The sequence below is a fragment of the Mustela erminea genome, chromosome 5 (assembly GCF_009829155.1).
Source record: "Mustela erminea isolate mMusErm1 chromosome 5, mMusErm1.Pri, whole genome shotgun sequence".
Lineage (NCBI taxonomy): Eukaryota > Metazoa > Chordata > Mammalia > Carnivora > Mustelidae > Mustela > Mustela erminea.
The window spans coordinates 83,215,225-83,234,534 of NC_045618.1; the positions used below are offsets into that span (position 1 = coordinate 83,215,225).

The 19,310-nt window shown below is 39.5% G+C and overlaps 1 protein-coding gene and 1 long non-coding RNA gene across 6 annotated transcripts in view; one reads left to right on the forward strand and one right to left on the reverse strand.

Moving 5' to 3' along the window:
* Window positions 1-19,310, forward strand: part of AKAP6 (A-kinase anchoring protein 6) — a 521,710-nt gene that overhangs the window by 311,481 nt on the left and 190,919 nt on the right. The window lies entirely within an intron of this gene.
* Window positions 1,603-10,536, reverse strand: LOC116591249. Its single transcript, XR_004285907.1, has 3 exons — window positions 10,296-10,536; window positions 4,920-5,087; window positions 1,603-2,352 (listed from the first exon to the last, which is right to left on the reverse strand). It is a non-coding gene; the product is annotated as an uncharacterized LOC116591249 (long non-coding RNA).

Here is a 19,310-nt window from a genome sequence, read left to right on the forward strand (position 1 = left end):
GATAGAGAGAGAAAGAGGAGCTGAAGGAAGCTGGGTGGCCTATGGTCACAAAGGGAGGGTTTTGTAGTGAGGAGGGAAATGACATCATTGATTGGCTGCATAAAAAGCTGTTCCTGGCCGTGGTGTGGACCATGGGTGGGTGGAGTCAGGTTAAAGGCTGAGGAGGTGCCAAAGAGGAACTGCAGAGAGGGGGCAGTCACCTAAATTCATAAAAGACTGGGGGTAAAAATGAGTAGCTGTCTTCACCAGAACCAATTTGAGTTTGATACTTTGAAATCAGCTCATTTTGGGGGGGTGTATATTGAGAAGGGAGTAAAGAAGTAACCGGATGAAGAGAAAGTATTCTCCAAGGAGAGGCAGTGTTAGCATTTCTCAAAGAGAGGAGCACCTGCTTTAGCCCAGCTTTGAGAGGTCAGAACCTCCTTGCTGGGGCCCCAGAATCTGCATTCCACAAGCTCTCAGAGAAGCACTGTTGTATAGCCTCTAAGAGGCCCTTTTCCTATGGGGGCTACAGGATTCCCAACAACTGGGATCCCCACAGAGCGTGAAAGAAAGTCTTATAACAGCAAACAATTGATATCAACCAAATGTTTAAAACAAGGACAGGCTAATTAAATCATGCTTCATCTTATCCTAACGAAAGGTTATACAGCCATTTAAAATAGTATTTTAGAAGAGAATTTTAAAACATTGGTAAAGTCCTCTAATATGCAATTAGATATTTTTAGATACCTCTGAATTTTCCAAATCTCTACCATGAGTAAAAATTTTAATCAGAAAAATACAGAATATATATAAAATACAAGAATTAAGAAGTAATTTTAATGGTAAAATGGGTGACAATCACCTGTGGGGACTTGAGATACAAATTTAAATTAGGTCAGGAGGAAGGATAAATACATCTGGTTCTTAATGATTTGGGTGCCTCACTTCTAAAGAAACAATGACAAAAACCTCTCTGTTTGAATCTTGCCAAAGTCCCAGTGTCTTCCTGCTCAGGGTCCCATCAGTTTACAGAGACTAACCTAAGTATTCTTCGTGAATACTATCTCTGTGTCAGGCATTCTGTGTCACATGTGTGCAAAGTCGTACTTCTACAAACAGCTCCTGGAGAGGTTTCTATAGGTTTTGGCAGCCATGGAAGCTGTGGGAGGTACGGAGAGTTTTGACTCTGACCTGGCAGAGCCAGCAAAACCCTAGGCCTTCCACCTCTCAACTAGCTTTCTCTCCCCAGTCTGGGCTGAATTTTCTCTGGACAGATGAACTCCTCCATAGTCAAGGGTGAAGGTAAAATCCATTTAAGACAAAGGTAATATATTTCTAATTTAAGCCTAGGAAACTATGGAGAAATCAGTATGATTATTCTTTCTATCTGTTTAATATCCATGACCTGCCTGCTTTCGTCTGTGAGGCGAACAGAGAGTATCAGGGGAGGGAGTATCAGAGGGTATCAGACCCCGGCTGACGTCAGACTGCCCGAGTTCCACTCGGGGCACTCACTAGCTGGGTGTCCTTAGGAGAACAACATCACTTTTCTGTGTCTCAGCTTCCTTATTTGTAAAATGGAGGCGCTGATAATATCCCCCTCAGATGGGCTGCGGTACAGATTAAAGAGCTGATGTAGCTATAGTGCTCACAACAGTGCCTGGCACATGGGAAATCCTAGATAAGGGTAAATGGACAAGTTTTCATTTCTGGTGGTGGAGACAGTAAACCAATAATTATAATAGAATCTGATAGATACTCTATATTAGATAGGTATGCAGCACTCTGAGTACACAGGGAAGGAAATAATGAACCCTGTTTAGGGGTCTCAGAAGAAAGATTTACAGGGGAGTTGATGTTTTAAATGAGGGGTGGGAAGGATTTTTGTCAGTGTGAAACATGTGCAGAGACCTCAAGGTGTGAAACGTGTAGTGTGGCTGGAACACGGGAGCTTATTGTGGATGAGAATTAGGCTGGCTTGCCACTGCACCAAGGCTCACAATGTGACCAAAAAATAAAATAAAATAAAATAACCCTTAATGATCAGTGATTTGGGCAGTAATTCTTCATATATTTGTAATTGACATTGTTCAAACTGTTGAGAGAGCCCTATACAGACTTTATATCTACGACGTACTTACTGTTTAAAAAGAAACTTTTCTTGCTATATTGCATGAAATAAAGCAACCTAAATAGGTTACCCTGAAGTTGTCCAAGACTAAAAGCTTGGATTCGACTTGTTATCTCTCATGTCAGTTCTCTTTCCATGACGTGACCTTGCATAGGTCACGTATACATTGTGCCATGAAATGCATCTCCAAGCAGAGCAGTTATGATCATCTATTTCATCTTAGACCTAAAAGAGAACTGAAATTAAAACATAATAAAAAAATAACTCCAGAATTCATCTTAAGTTTACTTCAGAAGCTACTGGGAACTTGAGAAGCATAATAGAAAATCTAAAGAATATATCTAGGGGGTATTTTTCTTTTTTACCTTGTTTGAGAGACTGCAGAAAAGGACTTGGTCTTAGAAATCTTGTAAAGGAGGAGGATAGGAGGAAATTCAAAGACTCTGGGAAACTTCTCCCCCAGGACTCGGCAGCATACCTTATTTGTTGTATTTCATTTTTTAAAAAAGTGTTTTCCCAGGACTGTGCGATCTTTTATACATGGAAATAGAGAACAGAATTCACCAGTTCTAGAAATAGAGCTTTAGCACTCACTTCCAAGAATTGAAAATATGCTTGTAATTATGTATTTTATTTTAAGATAGATTGGTTAAAGTTTATCAGCTAAAACTAGGCTTTCAGTATGTTAAATTTTTGAATGGTGTGTAGCTGGAGGGATTTCAAAACACTGAATACCCAACACCTAAGAAAGGCTGCATTTTTTTTTTTTGACCTTTCCAGGCAAAACCCCAAATTCCTGAAAGCAAGAAAGCATTCTTAAACTTTGCACATTGCCTCCTTTAAGATGCTCTTATTCTTTCTTTTCTTTAGTTGTCACCTCTTCAGCCATCATTATAGCTATCTTAGAATCAAGGCCAGGATGTCCCTAACACAACATCTCAAACTTTGCATCACAGTAATCAGACAGTGGTTCCTTTGTCCTCTTTAAAGAAACAGATGAGTTTCAAGGGGCACCGGGGTGGCTCAGTCGGTTAAGCATCTGACCCCTGATTTCGCCTGGGGTTGTGCTTTCAGCCTCCTCAGACGGAGCCCCGTGTCTATTCCATGCTCAGCGGGGAATCTGTTTGAGATTCTCTCCCTCCTCACCCCCACCCCTAAGCTTGTTCTCTCTGTCAAATAAATAAATAAATCTTAAAAAAAAAATAGAAGAAGAAAAGTTTCCAGCGCAAAGAATATTTGAAGATTTTATTGCAAATTCAGAAAACTTTACAGCTACCAGAGGGTGACCTACCCGGGGTTCCATCAAACATCTTCATTTCCTTAGTGCAAGGAGATAGAGGGTGAGGTGCTTTGAACCCCAGGGTTGTGCTTATTTATCTGCCTTCCTCGAGGTTCTTAGATTGACATCTTAGCTTGTCATCCCTTTGGAAATGGATATAAGACTATGAAGGTCATCAGTGTTATCTGTTCAACAATAGCACTTAGAGCAAGCTTAAGAACATTTCTTAAATATGGTTGCTCAGCCCTACAAATGACAGTTTTAGATAGTGGCTAAGAAGGGACATACACGTGGCCTCTGACTTGGTTGTGTTGCAGACAACCTGGCCTTGATTCAGATGTCTAGGGAGGGCAAGTCCAATATTAACACATTTTTTTATGTGTTTATCAGACAACTTAGTATTAACCTAGTATTATGTTAATAAATTATAGGTAACTTTTTGGGGGTGTCTGGGGGTGGCTCAATTGGTTAAGCGTCTGCCTTGGGCTTGGGTCATGAGCCTACATCAGGCTCTCTGCTCAGTGGGGAGCCTGCTTCTCCCTCTCCCTCTGCTGCTCCCTCCACCGCCCCCCCTCCTCGTGCTCTTTCTCTCTCAAATAAATAAAATCTTTTTTTTTTTTTAAGATTTTTTAATTTATTATTTGACAGGCAGAGATCACAAGTAGGCAGAGAGGCAGGCAGAAGGGGGGGGAGGCAGGCTCCCTGCTGAGCAGAGAGCCCAATGCGGGGCTCGATCCCAGGACCCTGGGATCATGATCTGAGCTGAAGGCAGAGGCTTAGTCCACTGAGACACCCAGGTGCCCCTCAAATAAATAAAATCTTAAAAAAAATTAATTATGGGTAACTTTCCTTAGCCAAAGTGGGGAGAAAGAAGCTGATTTGGAGAGTACCTTTGTATGCTATTTTCCCTGTGTTCTATAGTGCCTCTTGGGTAATATTGCAGCTGGATATTATTATCCTGGAAAGGAATTTGATCCTGATGCTTCCAAAGCACTGTCTTTGTATTCTTTCCTTTTCTGGCTCAAAAGCTTATGTAGGCAACATATTCTTTAAGATCTTCAGAAACGACATAGAAGTAATGAATGGGAATTGCATTTAGGTGTTGCTAGTCCCATATACACGGATGGACACATTCATAGAGAATTACTTGAGATACTTTCCTATCTTCCTCATGCAGAAAGGAGCACAGCTCTATGTGTCAAAAGGAACCAGAAATGATACAGTAAGGTGAAATTGTGCCTAAAGTGGTAGAGAGAAAGACAATAGGCAAAGGCCTGGCCATTATTTATTGAGTGCTGATGGAATGCTCTGCCCAGTGCTGGGCCAGACAGGAGGGAAGACATGCTCAGCGCTCTTATCATCTCAGTGTAAGCACACAGTGTAACATCTTGTCTAATGTAAATTGGGCTATCTCAGATCTAGAATAATAGATCACCCAAGATTCAGATCATCTTAATTAGGATGTTGGCAGATTGAAATGGAATGTGGTTCTTGATGCAAGCAAATGAGTAGTAAATGCATTACCAATTTTCCCTCTTTCATGCGGAATTCTTCCTAAAAGCCAGTTACTGCTCCAGTTCCTTTTCTGAACTATATCAACACAGTCCTGATAGGCAGTACCTAGGGAGCGCCCTTTCTTCTGCAGTGGATTCTTCAGTAGTGCTTTTTTTTGTTATCAGAAGGGCAACTTTTCTTCAAAAGTGTTTTTGAAAGACAGAAACAAAAGTGAGTTACTTCTTTGAAGATCTGTTGTAGGTACTAAATTTATGATAGAATCGAGTAAGAGATAGTTCCTCTAATCTCCTTGAGGCACTTAAATTTGCATATTAGCAGATGTATGGGTGGATCCAAGATGAGGAAGTTTTTAAGTGGTCTGCCACTCTAATGAGGTGACTGAAAATGATTTGAGATGATAAAAATATACAGCAGGTCAAAGGACAGCTAATGGGCATCCCTATCATGGTCTATATGACATATAACACCAGAGCTTGTCTTAATTTTTCATACTATATTTCCATTGCTGGTGGTGGCCTCAAGACCGAAGTGTTTGGCTCAGCAAAAATCTGGAGTGAAATTCTTTGGGGTCTCTAATCAACACAGAGAAATGTCATTGATACGAGGAGGTAGTCTGTTTTTTTCTTTCGCTATTTAGTCAAAGAGTGCCTAATCTCAGAATCTATGATACCTAGAGTTGCAAAGATGCATGATGTTGTATACAAAGTTACATTCAATGAAAAGCAGCCCTCTTTTACTGGCAGAGTTCCCATTTCATAACTCAGCCTGATGTATTTTAAAGATAATATATAATAAATACATTAAGAGGGACTTGGAGGTCAACATTAAAAAACAAAAACAAAAACAAGTATTTAAGCACAAAACGGAAGGCAAGATACAGAATTGCTTCCAAAAACACTTTGAAATTAATAAGTAAATTCTTTGAAGGTGTGAAACAATTACCTCAGTGTGTGATTTACCTTTTCCCAGAATGTGTTGTTTCTGTCAGGGGAGCGGTTTGAGCTGAGGAGAGCCCTAGCTAACGGGATTACCCTGCTCAGCTCTCCTGTTTATTGAGTCACCTAGGACTTCTTATAAAACGGCAGCTTTCAAATGTACACACACCTGCCCTCCACACCCCGAATCCTCCAAACGTTTGCTTAATTGTTCTCACACCCAGAGTATCTCTCCCATCCAGTGAGGTCAGAAAGCACTGAGAGAGCCGCATTCTGCTTTTTCCCTCTCCTTGGAAATCAACTGGAGCGTACAGTTCCATGTGGTGCCGATGCAGGAGAGGGAGAGCTTTTCTCAGTGTAAGGAACACAGTGCTCTTTGCCACCAGGACTCACAGAACATTCCCAGTCTCACCTCCCACTGCGCCTAAATGAGGGTTAATGTTTTTCAGGAAACGTTAACTAGATTGGAGGTCCTGCTGGGCTGGAGCCTAGGGAGCCATCTCACCGCAGCTTCCAAGCCATTTTTGCACTGGGTTGGGGCCGTGGCTTCCGTCTTTCTAGGTAGTTGGGCTGCAGAGGCCAACACATGTTCTGTATTGCCCCCTGCAGGGCGAAGGTAGGCCCTGGATCTTGCTGCATGAGTAATGGGAGAGGGAAAAAGGAAAGCCTAAAGCAAGAGACCAGGACAAAAGAAAAGAGATGGGGGGGGGGGAGGGGACAGAAAAGTATGTGTCCCGTGAAATATAGTAGAAGCTAACTGCGCACGTCTGTTGCTTGGACATTTATACTCGTATGTCTCTGTCTCTCTCTCTCTCATTCTGTCCTTTTTCTAGCCTGGAAATCAAAGTCAGATAAATCTTTCTTTTGACATCTTGGATGTTATTGTATAGCCATTGTGTGTGTGTGTGTGTGTGTGGCAGACCCCGTTAATGGGGTTAACACTTAGAGTGGGCTTTCTATGCTCTAGTTTTGTGTCAAGCCTTTTACCGGGATGGCCTCATTCTTACGTCGCCATAGTACTAGCAATTTTAGCTCCTATAATCATATCCCTTTACTAATGGGAGAACTTAGGCTCCAAACATATATAAGATATTCAGTCTTACTCATTCTTTTTAAAAACCTGACATGACTGGGTAAAGGCCATTTGACTCCACCTACTCAGTGGAGATTCACGCCACTGTTTCGTTTCATAAATCTTCTACTTAACTCACCATCTCCCAAATGTGTTTTCTTTTTTCTTTTCTTCTTTTTGTCCTCAGATTGGTCTATTCTCTATATCTATGCTGTTCTTATCCATCCTTAAATCGATAAATATTGTATATGTAAACTACACTGTGATGTCATAACTCTGGACAAGTCACTGTACCTCTCTTTGCTCCCTGCCCATCGGTGGAGACAGAGTCGCACATATGTCATTCTAAATTAAGGCAGGCTGTGTGATAAGTCCTATAATAAGGCACATAGAGACAGGGAGTCTGGGGGAGGGGACATTAGTTCAATCTGATGGGGTCCGGGAAGGCGCCCCCTGACCCCTAAGAGAAAATGGATTTTGTGAAGCCCTCTAATATTCTGATAAATTGTTAGTAGGAAGATATTAGAGGGAGAGCATTCCAGGCAGAGGAATTAACATGGTCAAAATTATGGAAAAGGTAATATCTGAGGAACAGCTAGAGAGTGGTGAACGGTGAATAGTCTGGCTCTTTCAAGCATAGGGTGTCTCTTGTGTTTATGGGAAGGAATGAGGATGTAGTGGGCAATAAAGCCTGATAAGTTTTGAGCTATATATGTAATGGAGAACTTTGAATATCAGCTGCAGACTTTGTATTTTACTAGTGTGCCATGAGTGTTTTTAATGATTGGATTTAGCCATAGAAAACAGATGGCAAAAGTAGGATGAGAGAGGAAGGACCGAATTAGGAATCTAGTACAATAACTAGAGGCAGCTGAAGTAAAGCAGTGGCCGTGATAAAATAAAGAAAAAATAGAAGTGATATTATAGAAGAAGAAATATTATTGATTTGGTATCTGGAGAATAGGGGGCTACTGAGGGAAGAGTTAATGGTGACTCAAAGGAATTGAACATGAGCAATTAGGAGAATCATGTTAGCATTTATGGAGGTTGGCTCATTTTAATAAGGAGCAGTTTTGAAAGCTGAGTATAATGATCTTGGTATCCAATTAATAAGAATATCTGGGCATATAACTTGGGTACAGGTATTTTTGTAACCTCCACAGGTGATTTCAAAGTGCAAAAAAGTTTGACAACAATGATTTAGAAATAGAAGCCTGAAAATCATCTGTGTGGTTATGCACAATATTCAGTCAAAAATGCAAGCCTGAAGCTTAGAGTAGGGGGTCAATGCTGAGGATATAACTTTGGCAGTCAAAATAGAAATAATAGCGGTAGCCTTGGAAGTTGATAGTGACAGGAGAAGACTATTTTATGAGAATAAGGGAGAAATATGATAGAACCTTGAGGAATGTCTGGAGTAGCTGAGAGCAAGGATGCCATATTAAAACTGGGGGTTGAGTGGAAATCTACATGCTCGACAGTGAGACTTCCAGAATGCTGACAGGCGGGGGAGAGTAAGGATGTAGGTCTAAGGGACTTTTCATGGAATAAGGGTGACACTGTCATGTTTATAGGCCAAAGAATAGAACTAGTTAAAAAGGGACAGTTGAAGAAGATAATTTGAAGACAGACAAGAAAGAAGGTGAATTGGGGCACCTGGGTGGCTCAGTGGGTTAAAGCCTCTGCCTTCGGCTCAGGTCATCATCCCAGGGTCTTGGGATCGAGGCCCATATCAGGCTCGTTGCTCAGCAGGGAGCCTGCTTCCTCCTCTCTCTCTGCCTGTCTCTCTGCCTACTTGTGATCTCTGTCTGTCAAATAAATAAATAAAATCTTAAAAAAAAAAAAAAGAAGTTGAAATGACACGATGATTTAGATGAGGGAGAAGTGATCAGGTGGGGCTGTGAGTTTCAGGAAGGGAAGGTGTATCTTCTGAGATAGGAGAGAAAGGAGGACTGTTGGGTGGTGAGCAGGAGTAAGGAGGGAAGGAGCTCGAAGGATTTAGAATGAAGGAAAATTCAGTGTGATTAGTCAGTGAGACAATTAGTTGACTAGAGGGAGGGTTTAGAGTGAGGAGGGACTGGGGAACGAGATAGGGATTCAAATCCCACTGTCCCGATAGAGATTCCCTATAATTTTCCAGTCCTAAGTGATTGCTGTCCCCTCTAAACTGTATTGCATTTACTATTACGTTCGGTGATTATTCACACACAGCCTTGTGACACCATTTCCATTGTTGTCTTGAACTTCCATTTATATCTTTTATAGTTAACTTTTAAGATGATTACACTCCATGACTATAAACTCCTCAGGGCCACATTCACATCCTAAATTTCTTTGTGGTATGCACTTTAAACATTATTTGGGCTAAAAATATACTTTATTCTTAATCAGTGGATATAGAATATTCTTATTAAAGCTAAGGGCAGAATTACACTTCAGTTTCTCATCTCTCATGATACTTTATTTTAGCTGTATAAATAATGGCACAATTCTATCTTATCACCTTCTCCCTTGTTTTCCACAGATCTCTCCCATTTCCTTTGCCTCTTGCTTTTCATTATGAATAAAACAATCTTTAAAAGAGCCATTTCACCTATTTCTCCTAAAATAACTAGTAATTTATGCCATAAGAAAGAAAACAACATAATTTTATTATTTTTGTACTTTCTTGATTCAGGTCTAGCTAGTTAACTGTTTTAATAGGTCGTTAGATTTTTAAGAAAAATCTATTTAAACAGACTTGTTGAGAGAATATACCTTGAGCTGCTTCTTTGAAAAGGACTCGAAGTGTCTAATGTAACTTACCAGCTGACCAGCACACTGGTTGATGAAATTTGTAGTCTTTGCTCTAAAGCTCTCTAACAAGATTAGGTGAGATTGAACCTGAGAAGGTAAAGGTCTCTAAATTGACATGAACTGAAAGGGCAGAACTGGATCATACCACTATTTGAATCGCTAACAAAGTCTAATCTCTGACATATTATATTTGGTGCACTATAATCTATGTACATACACATGCTTCTAGTAAATGATGAATGAGGTTTAGCTAACATAATATAGTTTATACTCTTCTGGACCTTTGGAGGAAATATAGGGTTGAGGAGCTCTGCTCTGTAAAATGACCTGGATCACTTCTCTGGAACAGTCTCCATAAAACACACACTCATGCATTTTTTCCAAACCAGCTTGGTCAAATTTATTTTCCTGCTGTCATTCATTTGATGCCTCTTCTGGCTTTCATTAGATAGATGGGGGAAATACTGAATTTCACTGGATAGTTCCATCTGGCTCAAACCAGTTAAATAATTTCTGATGGGAATTGTTGGTCCAGTTGTGGAAATAAGAAAGAAATTAATATATATGAACATCAGTACTTACTTGAACCTTCTAAAGTTCATCCATAATTTGAGGGCTATGCATTTTGAATTATGAGGAATTTTGAAAAACTCCTCTTTGTCTCAGCTCTTTTTTTCTTTTTCAGACCCTCATGCCCAAAGCTTTTCTTTCTCTCCTAGCTGAAAGTAAGTGAATAACCACATGGTATAAACTCATGATTCCACTGCTAAGGAGGCTCAGTAGTATCCATGATATGGACTATTGTAGGATACCAACCACTTCATGTGTTGGAATTTTTCCCATTATTCAAGACTGTGCACATTCTAGAACCTGACCCGTTGTATGCTTCGCCAGTGCTTTACACTCACTCCCCCACTTTTGACTGTTTCTCCACTTCACAAGCTTTTATAAGAATTACATATTTATTTATAAAATGGCAACTTTCTGGGCCCATTACCATTATCATTAATGAAGTTCTCGTGTCATGATGTTTTTTCCTCTCAAGTAAATTAGAATAATATGATTTAATGGAAAACAAAATGTATTTTTTAAAATTATCCTTAAATAGTGTTACTATTAACTTCCGTTGTATTTTAGAGCTAAATAAAACCATCTCATTCCATGATTGGTGAGAACTTTGTTACTACCTTCAGTAACTATTACTATTAATCAGTAATTGCAAATTTCCCCACCCCCTTTTTTGGTTGAAGGCTAAGAGTTATTAATGGTGTAACCTAGGACAAAGAGAACAGAGATGTGAACAAAGGTATCATAAAGGTAAAATTGATGCTCCGAGTGGTTTTCTTCCTTTGTAATTACCTTTGTGTTTTTTCCAATTGTATCCTAGTTTTCAGTTGTATTTCTGCTCCAGACCTTTGACAAATAGCATCTTCTATCATTACCTGCAGATTCTTTTTAGTGTCAGTTGTACACAAAAAGCTTAATGACTCTTCTCTTTTGGCTAATACACAAAAGAGGAATAGGGTAACAGAGTTTGAAGATAGGATCTCTTTGGAAATCCTGCATTTTAAGCAGATGTTGTCTCATAGTAGCTTCTTTCAACGAATGCCTTAAAATAGAAACTCTTGTTGTGCATACTTTTCCTAGGCAATCGATAGTTCTCTTTCTTCCTGTAAGTGATAAAATTGGATATTGGGAAGTATAGGCACACTTCTCCTAGGAGGGAAATGGGTTGGGGATGAGGCACTATTGACAAAATTATCAACAGCAGTATCAAACAATGCTTATTAGGCTTCATTTGAAGGCGGGTGGGCTGCCTAAGCAACAGCCATTGCCCACCCCCACCTCCTATACTGTGTGGTTCAAGGAAATGGACCGTATCCCCCAGCCCAGGCAGTGACTTGTAATCTGTCAGACAACCAAGAGGGCTCCCCTTTCAAGTTACTGATTGGTTTAGGCACAACCAACTGATGCCTTCTGACCAGTGAGAAATGAAGAAAAGTCTCTGCAGGGCTTTCGGAAAAGTTTTTTGTTTGTTTGTTTGTTTGTTTATTTTTTAAATTTCTTGTAGAAAGAGACAAATAAGGGAAAGGACTCCCTTTCCAACTCTGGATGCTTCCACAAGGACACGAAGCTGAGCTGCTGTAGCGGTTTTGTCTAATCATGAGTAGAACTAGGCTGACGTCAAGGCTGATATGCCAAAGATGACAGAGGAGAAAGATGGATTTTTTTTTTTTTATATCATTGCATAGCTGAATTCACCAACCCTAGAGCCATCCTACTTTCAACATTTTTGACAATTTCCTTCTTTGTTTAGGCTTCTTCTGTTAGCAGAGTTGGAATTTTCTGTTCCTGGGGACACACAAATCTTAAGCAACAAATTCACCGTTTTAATGAAGTTTTACCAGCTGCTGAGTATTCTACACGTTGACTCTTTCTCTACCTGTTACTGTTCAAAGTACTTTTACTTCTTTTTTTCCCTCACTGCTAAACAATCATCTCTTTTTCTTCTCAACTCATTGCTACGCTGGTGTCTTTGGCCACAGGTACTCTTAGTGAAACTATCCTCATCAGTGTTCACTCATGACCTCTTGGTGACCAAGTCAGTTTCTGAGTCTCGGGTTCCGTCTGTAAGTAAAACATGTGGTCTTGATTGGTGGCTTTCATTAAAAAAGTATTAGCCAATTTTTTTTTATTTCAAACTAAATCTTACTCATAACCCCAACAGATAAAACACCACAAAATATAAAATTAAAATAAAATAAAAGATGCTTTTAACACACGTATGCACACACACACACACACACTCAGAGAAAACCAAAGTGGAATTTCTTAGTTGACTCAGAACCCAAAGGCTTTTCACCCTGCTTTTTGCAATCCGAGTCTTCTCTAGCCCTCCCTGCCCTGACCTCTGCAGAAGTCAGAGTTCACACAGGACACAGTTCTAAAACTAGATTCCCAGTTGACCTTGTGGCTGTCTCTCTTGCTTCTTTTCCATTTGCACTTGTAATTCTTGCAATTAGAATGCTTCGGTGGTTTTCCGTGGCCTACCTATCAAATTCCCTCCTTCCTAACTTTGTTCCTTTGAGTCTCCTTGGTTTTCATTTGGTGCAGCCACATGTCTTTTCTCTCTGCTCTTCTCATTCTGCTCCTCAGATCTTTGCCCATCTGCACCTATTCCGTCCTTTTCATTCCCACCAGGGACACATTTGAATCAGAGTGACTGTCCGTGTCCTGAATGTGCCTATACTACTCTACCTCAGTTGTGGCCCTTCGAACATTCTGTCTTTGAATCTTGTATTAAAGATAATCCTGGGTGGCTCGGTCAGTTAAGCATCTGCGTTTGGCCCAGGTCGTGATCCCAGGGTCCCGGGATCGAGTCCTCCACATCGCTCTCCCTGCTCTGCAGGAAGTCTGCTTCCCCCCTGCCTGCCCCTTCCTCTGCTTGTGCAAATAAATAAATAAAATCGTAAGAAAAAAAAAAAGAAAAAAAGAAAAAGGTATTCCTCAAGGTATATGCTCTGGGAGGGGGGACTATTTCTTGTTCATTGTTCTAAACACTGTGGTGCTCAGCACATGTCCCTCAAAGACTACTCTCAAAAAATGCTGGTTCCTGATAAAAAATTTACAACAGAAATCAAAATCCTTATATTGTGAGGATTCTTTAGGTTATTTATTTCTGTTAGTTCTTTAAATATTTCTGTTTAGGGCACCTAGGTGGCTCAGTTGGTTTGGCAACTGCTTTCTGCTCAGGTCATGATCCTGAGTCCTGGGATCGAGTCCCACATCAGGCTCCCAACTCCAAGGGGAATCTGCTTCTCCCTCTGACCTTCTCCCCTTTCATACTCTCTCTCACTCTCTCTCTCTCAAATAAATAAAAAAATAAAATAAAATAAAAAATATTTCTGTTTAAATATTTCTGTTCTTTAAATATCAGTTTTGTAAACTGATCTATACTCTGAAGTTACCTAGAGTCAATTGATTTAATTGATATGATGGAATCTAGGCCAGTTATATAAAACTTAAGTGAAGTATCTTTTTAATGTAAAATGTTTTATAGCTTTGCATTTATAGCTTTGCATTTCACAATTTAAAAAAAAAAAAAAAAAGGAAAAAGAAAGCAGCCTACCATACCCATACTTGGAAATTTGCCTTTTTTGACACTTTAAGCAGGGTTATTTATGAGTTAGCTCACGGACATCCTAGGCATACAAGTTGTGAGTTAATGAAAAGTGTGGCAGCTGTACAATACTATAATTTTCAAACACTTAATTTTAATTTAAGTAATTGTTATGAACTCTCAGGAAGGATAATCAAACGTGTGATTTTGATACAGTGTATCTTTTTTTGTTGTTGTTTATTTTCCTGTTTCCCATAACCACTATAAGATTGTCATATCTTAATAAAGTGTGCTTGACAATCCCATTAAGTTTAATAAAAGTTATGAAAGTTGTTGAAGGAAAGTATGTACCACTGTATAACTATTTAGTTTCTACTATTTTATTTTAGCTGCTTAGTTCTTCATAATTTTATTAATTGGTATGATTTAGTAAAGGATTATCAAGAGAATCCTTTTCTGTACCTGCAAACAAAAAATGACACATACGAATGTATTGTCAGAATTGAATGGTTGACTAATGAAGTCATCCGTGGTTGCTGAGAAGATCAAAGATAGTTCATACGTAAACTCCTATAGCTGTTGCCAGGGTAGGCATCTGACTCCCTGTTCTCATGCTTGGTGAGTGTTGGGCAGGAGCCATGGTCTGCGCCAAAGTAAAGAGCTTTGAGTGGGATGTGAAATGAATGAGAATCACAGCATCTGGGGAGAAGGTGGGCATGAGAACCCAAAACACAGCTGGACGTGAGGACTGAGCCCACACCTGGAGGGGATGGATATGAAAAGAAAAATGGGAAGTTGAATGTAGAAAGAGCCACTTTGAGGCTACTGTACTCAGTTTCATATGCTTTACAACACACGGACATTCGGTGGTCACAAAGGTGGTAGCAGTAGAAGCTGTTAAGGCGCCAGAAAAGCCAGCATAGGCCATGTCTTCCATACAGTATCCTGTGATGCAAAAACTACTTGCCTTGTAGACCCCACAGATTCAGGGTGTGATGTCCCTCCTCAGTGCAAAACTACTTGCCTTGTAGACCCCACAGATTCAGGGTGTGATGTCTTCATACTTTTGAACTCTGGCTTTACACCCTAAGGTGACTAGCTTCTGAAATATAAAAGATACAGGATCTGAGCTCTCTAATTTGATTTTAATTTTGTTATTATTATTGGAAATGGTTATTATATCTTGTCAAGGGTCTTTGAGGTTAAGATTTTATCTAGAGATCTGCAGTAAATTGCTTCTGTGACTGGTGTTCTGTATTTATTCTTGGTAGATCTGGTATTCATAGGGCAACATTTGAAGCATGCCAGCCGGCTGGTGATTTCACACGGACTTGGCTGCTGATCCGTTTCTACTTTGCACATTCCCCCATTCCTTGCCCATTAATTCTGTAAGACTCAGTTTAAATCAGGAAAGGAAAATGGGCTGCTTAAAATGAATATTGTCAGGGAAAGGCCCTTACCCCTAGGAAGCTCAGTAAATTTCTTTCTGAAAGTATTTGATGCTTGCTGCTTAACTTCTAGCAGTAACTCTGTAGGGTCAGGCCCTAGGGATGAGAGACCTATGGAGAAGACTCCAAAGAGGGGAAGATAAGGAAGCTTTTTTCCAAGCAGCTTTACCTATTTCAGCATACATGGCCAGGTCTTTAAACTCCCAGCTCATAAAGCAGTATTTCCTAGTGTTTTCCATATCTTGGTGTCCCCTGAGCATAGAGCACTAAGTGGGCTCCACTGTCTATCTGTATCCGGGCACCCCAACTGTGTTCATCATCATCTGCTCACAGAAGCCTGGAAACCCTGGGGGATCGGTGTTTGGCAGAGTTGGTTGGTTTGTGCAAAATTTGGGGAGAAGAGAATAGAGTGAGGAAGTGAGCAAATTGTGGCAACGTGAGTGAAAGTGGTGGTGAAGATGCAGAGGGATGACCTCTTATCTAATTGTATTGTGATTTTGAATAAAAAGATCTTTGTTAGGTGCAGGCCGAGCATAGTTGTGTTCGGTGCTAGTGGGAAGCTATTTGTCTAGTGCGACTGAAAAGAGTCTGGGTTTACGAGTCCAGGGCCCCACAGAATTGTGGAGAGCAGTGGAAGATACTTGTTGCATTAGGTGGCTATAAATGATGACCAAGCATGGGACTAATAGGACAGATGAAAATATGCTGTTCAAGAAAAATAGTCTCCTTTTCATAAAACACATGACAGTCCTGCCCCCTGCATCTGCCATGATATAATGACCCTATTAACACAAAAGAAATGAAAAATAAGGAGTCAGCATGGCTGTTACCTAAGCCCATCATAACATTTTAAATTGCTTAAAGTTGCAATCTCCTCAAAAGAAATTACAGCTGTTGAGTGGCCCTTTTGGCTACTTGGCAAGCTCTGTAATTCAAACAGTTTAGGAATTAATTCTTTGGGAATTTTGTCTCAGCTTTTCTGTGTAAAAGGGTCACAGTTTTTTATATATTACAGAAAAATATGAGATGATTAAGGCCAGAAAAATCAGGCAGGGGAAAAAGAAGAAAACATACCTCTTTCCCTGTTTCATAAAACTGTGGTAGAGTACTAAGTAAGACAAACAACCTCATAATTAGAAAGAAAATTATGAGAAGTTATTTTTATTCTAAAAATCACATTAATGGCTTTGTCTGCAGCACAGTTATTACCAATTGCCATTAACTTGTTGACACAAACAAGCTTAAAATTTACTTCATATTCTGTAGTCCTAATAATTTTTTGAAAAAGTGTGGCATTCAAATGATGTAATTAAAACAAGTAGAATAATAAACATATATTTATGAAGGGCTATATATGTATTTGTTTTAAGTTGAACAGATAATTTCTAGTGGTTTTGTGAGTCATACAGTGAATAATTAATATAAATTTAAATCCAAATATTAACATTTCAATTTCCAGTTTGGGGAACATAAGCAAATTATTATAAGTTTGTTTTCAATTCCTGCAAAGCATATTAAAATTAACTTTTCCTCCATTTAAGTAATGTGTATAACTAAACTTCCTTCCTACTGTGAAACGGTTTCATTTATTGCTATTTGTAAACTGCCTAGGATAGATGCAGAGTGGATTGGGCTCGAAACTCCTTGAACAGTTTCTTTTGAAATAACACTACATACGTTAAGCTCAATTACACATCCAAACAGCCACAGCTCACTTTTGGTAATTTATTCATTGATTTAACATAGTACCCAGAAGAGCCATGCCTGCTGTCATTTTTGTAATATATTATGTTTTAAATATACTCATGCTCACCCATGCACACCATTAAGGTGTGCATAAACCTGTGTTTTTCTCTCTTGACAGCTATAAATGTTTGTTATTATTACACAAAACATATGTTCATGTTGTTTTTGTCTAAATTATTCTATCTGGGGCTATAAAGTTTTAATGTTATTAGTTGCCCTTAGAATTTTAATGTTTCACTGCTGTAACCTTCTTAGGATTTCTGTGCAATTAAATAGAAACTATTTCACTGCAGCCTAGAAGAACAATATATTTTATACAAATAAAAAAAAAACCCTTCTTGCTCCATTTTCTTTCAGTGTAGTAAAAATGTTTGCTTGACAGTTTTTCTTTTTGGGCTATGGAAGCCTCACCTGTGGTCATACCTGAGCACCAGCTGCATGGGGAACATTGTTCTTCCTGTGGCTTCTGGATGCTTCCATCCCCTGGAAAGATATGAGTCAAGCTCCATTTCATCCATTTCAGCCAAAAGGAGGTTATTTTACCAGCCCTTGAGGGGTCATTCTGGATGCTATTTAGTTGACTGCACTTGGGGCCTGGCTTTGGTCTAATCTGTCCAGAGACCAGTAGGGACTAAATGGCAAGTCCATTATAATGCCAAATATAGGTCTGATTTGGTTTGTTTTCCCAGCTTCAGTCAAGGATGATTGATCAAGAATGCTTTTATTTACACATCAGCAGAACACTAGCATTTGGTTGAGCCATAGGGGTGCTTTCCTCTTAGGTCTCTTCTCCTTTCTATACCCACTCACTTGGTCTAGGCCTTATCGTTTCAGCCAGACAGGGTTGAGATGAATCTCGAGATTTGATTTCCCACAGATAGAATCAGGGAGCTGCAAATAGTTTGTATTTTACAGATGAGGTTCTAAGGGGGTCCTGCCTTGTTTGCCTATAACCCTGTGGTGACTGTGGGCAGTGCCCACCCTACCCTGAGTCTTTGAGTTGTTCAGCCACAGTGTTGAGGCTGAGTAGTGTCACTGACGTTGAATTGACTCCCAGCTTCAATTTTACCTCTGGTTACTGATCACTCCATTTCCATCCTCATCTTCCTAAAATACGTGTTGGGTCACATCCAACTTCAGATCAAAAGCCTTGCCACAATAAATCCGAACTCCTTAATGAGGTATTTAAAACTTTCCTTGATCCAGCATCAAATCACTTCTCCGGGGTCACTGGCCCTTAGTCCCGTCACACAGCCCATACCTCTCAGTCCCACTTCTCTGATACCACACTCAACCACAGGTCCAAGCTTGTTCCCTAGGGCTGGGTGCTCTTCTCTGCTCTCTTTCCATCCTAACCGACTTTCTTCAGGGTCCTTCTCAAATCTTACTTCACCCATTTGGGTCATCCTAATTCTCCTTCAGTCAGAATTAATCACATCTGTTATATTCCTTCAGCATGTTGCTCTGTGGGAAGCAACACCTATTTCTCATGTATTTCATTCTGTCTTATTGTTCACTAGATCATAAACTCCATGAGGGCAAGAACTGGATTTCTTTCCTCTTTGTTTTTGTACCAATACTTACATACTACTTAGTAGATACTGTTTTATTGGTGAGTGAGTGAATGATATTTCTTCTTTTTCTCTTTTCTTTTCTTTTTTCTTTTCTAACCTTGAAAGGATTGGGAATCACTGAACCTTTAGGCTGATATCAGCTGAAGGTTTATTCAGTCTCCTGGCTTTGTTCAGACCTTATGGACATGTATATGGACCTAAAGCGATATAGACCTAAAGTCTGACAGACTTATAGAAAAGGAGGTGATATGACTCCTCAGAGCAACACATTATATTAGTGGAAAAATCCTATTAACAAATTCTTTTGCTTACATCTGAAAGTGTCATCAAATGCTCAGTTCATCTTGTCTGTCCTCTGAGGAATGGAAGGCTATTTGGTTTTCATTCTTTGAGTAATCTCCTACTGCAATAAAACTCACTGTGAAAGTCAGAGAAATAAAACGAATGCCCTTTGAACTAGGGTATCTCATATATCCTTACTGCTTAACTTCTGTTTGCATCCCAGTTTCACTTGTAAGGAAATTAGCTATTTATTAATCATTATTTGGAATTATGTATTTTTTTTTTTTAGTTATGAGATTGAGTTGCCACAAAAGTCAGAATAATTGTCTATCAACTTGATTTGTTCTTAATTAAAATATAAAGTTTCAGAGCAGTGTAAGTTTAATTTTGTCCTTAAACAGTGCTCTAAAATAAGATACATTATGAA